The sequence below is a fragment of the Coenobita brevimanus genome, chromosome 32, assembly GCF_032717465.1.
Source record: "Coenobita brevimanus isolate Jiangsu-jjx chromosome 32, ASM3271746v2, whole genome shotgun sequence".
In the NCBI taxonomy this organism is placed as follows: Eukaryota; Metazoa; Arthropoda; class Malacostraca; order Decapoda; family Coenobitidae; genus Coenobita; species Coenobita brevimanus.
Window position 1 is genome coordinate 15,629,754 of NC_136985.1, and position 8,223 is coordinate 15,637,976.

Consider the following 8,223-nt stretch of genomic DNA (forward strand, 5'->3'; position numbering starts at 1 on the left):
TACTGTTGTTTGCAGATGATACTGTGTTGTTGAGTGAAGACGAAGGGGAGCTGCAAAGCTTGGTGGATGAGTTTGGGAGAGTGTGTAAGAAACGGAATCTAAAGGTGAATGTAGGGAAGAGTAAAGTGATGGTCTTTGAGAGAGGTGAAGTTAGTGAATGTACAGCGAGGTTGGATGGTGAGGAATTGGAAAATGTGAGTACGTTTAAGTACTTGGGTAGTGTGATGAGTAAGGATGGAGGTTTGGAGGGTGAAGTGCTTGAAAGGGTACAGCAGGGAAGAAAGGTTGCTGGTTCTTTGAAAGCAGTGATAAGAAACAGGGAAGTGAGCATGGAAGTGAAAAAGTTACTACATGACAGTATTGTGATACCAACTCTAACGTACGGAAGTGAAGCTTGGACATTGTTGGAAGGACACAAGTCAAGAGTGAGAGCAGTGGAAATGAGTTATTTAAGAGGAGCCTGTGGAGTCACGTGGAGAGACAGGCTGACGAATGAAGATATAAAGGAGCGTTGTGGTGTGGATGTGGATGTGATAGGAAGTGTTATGAGAAACACACTGAGGTGGTTTGGCCATGTGGAGAGGATGGAGGGTGAAAGACTGACGAAGAGAGTGTATGTGAGTGAGGTGGAGGGGGGAGGAGGGAGGGGGAGGCCGAGGATGAGATGGAGGGATGGGGTGGAGAGGTATATGAGAGAGGGGTGTGTGAGTTGGGAGCAGGGCAGTGAAATGGCGGGGGACAGGGCGACTTGGAGGCGATTTGTTTGTGGCCACCCCAAACGGGATTGAGGCGTCTGGCAATAGATAGATAGATAGATTACTCTTCTGATTTGTATTAGATTAATATCCCGTAAAAAACAACAACAACAACTTCAATCAGCTACGTTAAATCCGCTTTACGAAATATTGAATTCAATAAAGTAGAATGAACTAAATTCAATGGCTATGTAAAAGTGACTACAGCGGTTTTGTTTGAGTAGCTGAAAATAATTTATTTCACCGCATTTTCTTCCATTGAAACCAGCTAATAAATATTTATAAATATATAGACGCCAAGCATCTCAACATGGCGTCCGTGAAATCGTCGCTTCTGAAGTTAATTTTATGCTTTCTGGACACTGATGGCTTTCATTTTGAAGGTGTGTATTGTTGCGATAATTTTAGGTAATATAGATTAATTTTGGCATGTGAGAATATACATAGATAGTTTGTAAAAGTGTATATGGCCGATGGTGCCTGGGGAGGCTGGACCAGAGATGGAAATTATGCTGATGTCTTGGTTACGAGGAAGCTGGAGAAATACTTTGAGATGTAGAACGAGAGACTGACAAGGAGAGTGTATGTGAGAGAGATGGAATGAGGTAGGGGGAAAGGGAAACTAAGTATGAGATGTAGGTGATGGAGTGAGAGTGATTAAGAAATAGTACAAGTGTGCATCCTTCCCACAGCACTTCTTCATGACTAGCACCATGTTCTAGGTTTAATCCCATGTTAGAGTTTAGCATTCAAGCTGGAGAGATGGCAGTATTATATCTAATTAATATGAACAGAGTGTAGATGGAAAAGCCTCACTGTTATTATGAATTTTGTTAATTTTGGTAATTAGGCGGCAGCCATAAAGTTTTGGAATTACACCCAACTCATGGACTTTAAAATTCATCTGCTCATTACCTAAATTAAGTAGTTCTAAGCACTTTCTCTTGAGTACATGTCCATTGCAAATGCTTTTTTTTTTTATGTACTTAATATATAAATAAATTTAGGAGAGATTTTGCTGCTACTGTCACTGTCTTGTAGTGCATCTGCACTATAATAACCCAACCTAACCTAACCATCCCAGCCCTAACAGACTTATAACATAGATGTGGTAATGGCTGAAAGTACAAGTGACAACCCCACACATTGTTAATAATGAAGTACAGTACTAAAGAGTACATTTGTGATGGAAGTTGCTTAAAATTGTATAAACTAAATGGTGAGCTGTTTAAGAGTAGTCTTTATAAAGAACACTTCACATTATTCAGTGCTCACTTTAACAGGGCATAAAAGTAGTCACTCCATTTTTAAATTTGAGCTGTAACAAGAGAATTACAGTAGGTCGTTTTTGTAGTTTCAAGGTTGGTGTGGAATGTACTGCATTTTACTGCTGCCCTCATTATTTTAAGTGTTTGTATGTCACTGTAGCTGCCACAAGGGTAGCTGTGTTATTTACCTTCATTGTATTAGTGTTGCTGTATGTCACTGTAGCTGCCACAAGGGTAGCTGTGTTATTTACCTTCATTGTATTAGTGTTGCTGTATGTCACTGTAGCTGCCACAAGGGTAGCTGTGTTATTTACCTTCATTGTATTAGTGTTGCTGTATGTCACTGTAGCTGTCACAAGGGTAGCTGTGTTATTTACCTTCATTGTATTAGTGTTGCTGTATGTCACTGTAGCTGCCACAAGGGTAGCTGTGTTATTTACCTTCATTGTATTAGTGTTGCTGGTGTATGTCACTGTAGCTGCCACAAGGGTAGCTATGTTATTTACCTTCATTGTATTAGTGTTGCTGTATGTCACTGTAGCTGCCACAAGGGTAGCTGTGTTATTTAGCTTCATTGTATTAGTGTTGCTGGTGTATGTCACTGTAGCTGCCACAAGGGTAGCTGTGTTATATAGCTTCATTGTATTAGTGTTGCTGGTGTATGTCACTGTAGCTGCCACAAGGGTAGCTGTGTTATATAGCTTCATTGTATTAGTGTTGCTGTATGTCACTGTAGCTGCCACAAGGGTAGCTGTGTTATTTACCTTCATTGTATTAGTGTTGCTGTATGTCACTGTAGCTGCCACAAGGGTAGCTGTGTTATTTACCTTCATTGTATTAGTGTTGCTGGTCATGCACTTCTGCACACAGCATTCATCCAGCCAGCTCAGTCTCTTGTCAGTCCCTTAGCCTCACCAGCTTCCATACCTGGTACCTCTCTTCACACGCTCATCCACCATATCCCTCCACCTTTTCTTGGCCTACCTCGTCTCCTCCCTCCTTCAAAGTTGTACCCTTTTTTAACATGACAGCATGCGGATTGGCTCTGTTAGATAGGTAGGGTAGGCTATATGTGAAGCTACAGAACTTGGTGATTTCCCCCCCCCCCCTGTCAAATGGAGCCAGGATTATGAGGGCTTGAATGATGAGTGATTGGAAGCAAGGCCCATTGAATTGGAAAGACTTTGGCTGTCTGGACGTTGCTACTCCTCACCCTGCCCTAGGGTGGGAAAGGAGGTCCAGATGATGGTGGTGATGATATATTAGAGTTGTGATGAGAATGAGTTGATGGAGATGGTTTGGATATGTGGAGAGAATGGAGGATGACAACTGGATGCGTAGGGTGAGGTGTAAACGTTGAGGGTGGAGTTGTGAGAGGCAGACCACAAAAGACCTGGGATGAGGCCGTAGAGTGTGATGTTAGAGATAAGAGGCTGAATAGAGAAGCTGTTAGAGATCAAGCAGCATGGAGAGCCATCATTAAGTGATCAAGGCTGACACATGCAAGCAGGCTGGAGCCTTTATAAACGATACAGATGAAACAATTATTATTATTATTACCGAGGATGAGGTGGAGGGATGGAGTTGAGAGGTATATGAGGGAGGGGGGGTGAGTTGGGGGGAGGGTAGTCAAATGGTGGGTGACAGAGCGACTTGGAGGCGTTTTGTCTGCGGCCACCCTTTGCGGGATTTGGGCGTCGGGCTATAGATAGATAGATAGATTATTATTATTATTATTATTATTATTATTATTATTATTATTACTGTATTGTTATTATTATTATTACAGTATAACCTCGATATAACAGACTTCAATAGACTGGAATTTGCTTTTAACAGACTCGAGGAGCTGCTGGACTAAATTCCTATATATCGGAAAAAGTCTGATAAAACCAGAAGCAGTCCGGACTGCCTGACCACTTCTGCTATGTTCACCACAATGAGGTAAATAAAAGACATGTTTATCAGTGTGCAGTACAGTATTATTATATATATTATACCATTTGATTAATGTAGTGAAGTTATAACACAGTACAGTACTGCAGTGGTAGTCAAAACAGTTTGAAAACCATTGGTGAAATCCGGACTAATGTCTGATATATCGGAAAAATTCCGGATTAGCAGGGGGAAGTCCAGATGTCACTTCTATCGGAAGTTTGCGTTTTTCAGACAGGTTTGGGCCCCAATTAGTCCATTATAGTGAGGGCTTACTGTATTATTATTATCTATCTATCTATCTATTGCCAGACACCTCAATCCCGTTTGGGGTGGCCACAAACAAATCGCCTCCAAGTCGCCCTGTCCCCCGCCATTTCACTGCCCTGCTCCCAACTCACACCCCCCTCTCTCATATACCTCTCCACCCCATCCCTCCATCTCATCCTTGGCCTCCTCCTCCCTCTTCCCCCCTCCACCTCACTCACATACACTCTCTTCGTCAGTCTTTCACCCTCCATCCTCTCCACATGGCCAAACCACCTCAGTGTGTTCCTCATAACGCTTCCTATCACATCCACATCCACACCACAACGCTCCTTTATATCCTCATTCGTCAGCCTGTCTCTCCATGTGACTCCACAGGCTCCTCTTAAATAACTCATTTCCACTGCCCTCACTCTTGACTTGTGTCCTTCCAACAATGTCCAAGCTTCACTTCCGTTATTATTATTATCATTATTATTATTATTACTGGTACTATTATTTTTATTAGTTTTAACTTATGCCTTCCATAACATTGTGAAGAGAGTGTAACATGTATTTTTTGCTTTCCAGGGCGTTGTAGAGTGAGCAGAGTGAAAAACCATGAGCAGAGCAAAATACAGTTTGGCACCCACATTTATAGTGTACATCCATCCAACACTGCTGGCAGGTAAGGAGATCAGGATGATGATGATGATGATGATAATGATGATGATGATGATGATGATGATGATGATGATGATGGGTTCTTTGCTTAGTCATCATCATCATCATCTAATCCTGTGTTGCTCCATGAGGAGCGTAGGAGTCCGGGGTTAGGCAAGTTGTTCCTGACATTTAAGATGAGAGTGACCAGCTCCACTCATCCCTGAGTAGCATTAGTTGAGCAATAACCCCAACCACCCCTTGGATATAAACCTACACCGGCTCAAAACCCCTAAATAATGCAGTGGAAGTCTTGGAATATTGGTGGTCATCAAGTGGCAGCTTGTGATTATTAGGTACAGTTGGCCTTCATCCCACATCACATTCTGACTAAACTGGTGATGTAATTCACATAGAGGAAATCCCTCTTGGTCTTACTAGGTTATCTTATTATTTTCCCGCCATATAACTGGTACAGTTGTTCTTGCTAATTAACCTTGGTCTTACTAGGTTATCTTATTATTTTCCCGCCATATAACTGGTACAGTTGTTCTTGCTAATTAACCTTGGTCTTACTAGGTTATCTTATTATTTTCCCGCCATATAACTGGTACAGTTGTTCTTGCTAATTAACCTTGGTCTTACTAGGTTATCTTATTATTTTCCCACCATATAACTGGTACAGTTGTTCTTGCTAATTAACCTTGGTCTTACTAGGTTATCTTATTATTTTCCCGCCATATAACTGGTACAGTTGTTCTTGCTAATTAACCTTGGTCTTACTAGGTTATCTTATTATTTTCCCGCCATATAACTGGTACAGTTGTTCTTGCTAATTAACCTTGGTGTGTCTGGCCAAGCAGACCCATCATCCACCAGCAAGCAACTGCCCCTGCAAGGTTGTTCTGTACAGTGAACCAGTGTTCCATTGTGGTAGACACCACCCCACCACAGTGAGGCACAGGGAAGTGTGGAGGTTTGGTTCCCAGATGAAAACCACAGTTGCATCTCCAGCCAGTTAAAAGGGCACCATAGCAGGCTCCACATGTTCCCGTTATGTATGGTACCCACCCAGCATTGTAAATGGCTACAGGAAACCTTTATGCTTGTCACACTGTGTATAGCCACCTGAGGTGAAAAGAAGGGTATAACTGAAAAGCAATAGGAAGGATGGGAGAAACAGGAAGAGTAGAGGGTACACTGAAAAAGACTGATAATGGTGAAGGAAGAAGTAGGCAGCAGTAGTGAGTGGTAGTGTAAATCAGATGATAATGATGAAGGAAGAAGTAGGCAGCAGTAGTGAGTGGTACTGTAAATCAGATGATAATGGTGAAGGAAGAAGTAGGCAGCAGTAGTGAGTGGTACTGTAAATCAGGGTAATGATAATGGTGAAGGAAGAAGTAGGCAGCAGTAGTGAGTGGTACTGTAAATCAGATGATAATGGTGAAGGAAGAAGTAGGCAGCAGTAGTGAGTGGTACTGTAAATCAGATGATAATGGTGAAGGAAGAAGTAGGCAGCAGTAGTGAGTGGTACTGTAAATCAGATGATAATGGTGAAGGAAGAAGTAGGCAGCAGTAGTGAGTGGTACTGTAAATCAGATGATAATGATGAAGGAAGAAGTAGGCAGCAGTAGTGAGTGGTACTGTAAATCAGATGATAATGGTGAAGGAAGAAGTAGGCAGCAGTAGTGAGTGGTAGTGTAAATCAGATGATAATGGTGAAGGAAGAAGTAGGCAGCAGTAGTGAGTGGTAGTGTAAATCAGGATAAAGTAGCCAACCAACCTTTCAGGAACCATTGGTACTCTGGTAGGCAGTTTTTGTGTCAGATATTGTGTTCTGAACTTAGTGCAGTGATAGCTTCAAACTTTTATTCAGAGTAACTACCTCCAGGTGATTTTATTCACATACAGGAATTTCCCCCTGGTTTAAATAGGCTATTGCAGGTTATTCTCCATATAACTAATAATGTAAATTAGGGAAAGCCAGCAGATTAGCTTTTTGGATATCAGTGGAACTTTATCATCATCATCATCATCATCATCTATGCTGTACTTCTTTTTCTCATTCTAGAATGGAACTTTGATAGTCAACATATACATATATACAGGTCTCCCTCGTTTTACGCTGTATCGTTTTATGATGTTTTGCGTTTACGATCCTTCTTCTTTAGTACCAAGTGTTCATTTTACGATTGAGCTCCCTCGCATTTACGATTGGGCATTTGAAAATCCCGCGCTCACAGGCAGATCAGCTGAGAGTTGAGTGGCATACCCACTCCGCCCACACAGTTTCCTGCACTTTTGCCAGTCTCACCCGCATACTCATTCAACATACAACCTCTGTGCGTCTGTGTGCATCAGTGCCCATGACATTACTATTTCTCCTGTTCTTCATATTTTGTATCCCTAGTGCCACCACCGTGATGTCTTGTAAACGCCCTGCAACATCTGGTGCTGGTGATATGAAGCCAAAGAAAGCAAGAACGTCCTTAACCCTGGAGTCTAAGCTTAATATTGTGAAGCAGCACGAAGCAGGTGAGGGGGTAAACTCCATCGCTCGTTCCATGAGTCTTACACAGTCAACTGTATCAACTGTTATAAAGCATGCTGTCAACATTAAGAAAGCTGGGGAGACAAGCACGACTCTACAATACATAAAACATCATCATTATTACTGCATATTAGATCACTTGTATGGGTCTTGGGTTCCTTATACACGAGTCCAGGAACGCATCCCTATTTTTCCCATTTAAACCTTAATTTTGCTTTACGATATTTCAGTTTACGATTGCCTTTCTAGGAACGCATACCAATCGTAAAACGAGGGAGACCTGTAATTCAATGCCATGCATCCACTGAAGGAATCCCTGTACTGGGGTTGGCCATGATTCAGCTAATGCTTTCTTTGGACTGGAAGCTAAACTATATGCCAAAACCAGCTAGCTAATTACAACAGTTGCTACATACATACATACATACATATGTATATAGAGACAGACAAATTTAGGGTGGCCATGATACAGCTGATGTTTCTGTGGACTGGAAGCTCTACTAAATATCAGAACCAGGTAATTTTACTGTCCACCAATTGCTGGAAATTGTTGGGACAAAAGAAATCTGGGATATATTGTGAGATTTGTAACAGTGTGAGTCTCAGCTTGGACTGTGATAGCCAGTGTTTCTTGAATATTTGGTAAACTTACTCATCTTTATGTGGTGACATTTGTGACATATTTAAAACTTTATTTTTTGTAGTTTCCTCAAAGAGTAGTAGCCATGGCCCCAGGTTCATTTGAAGTGTGAATCATGTGGACTGAAGGCTGAAGTTGCTCCCCTCCTGCAGTCCACCATCTTAC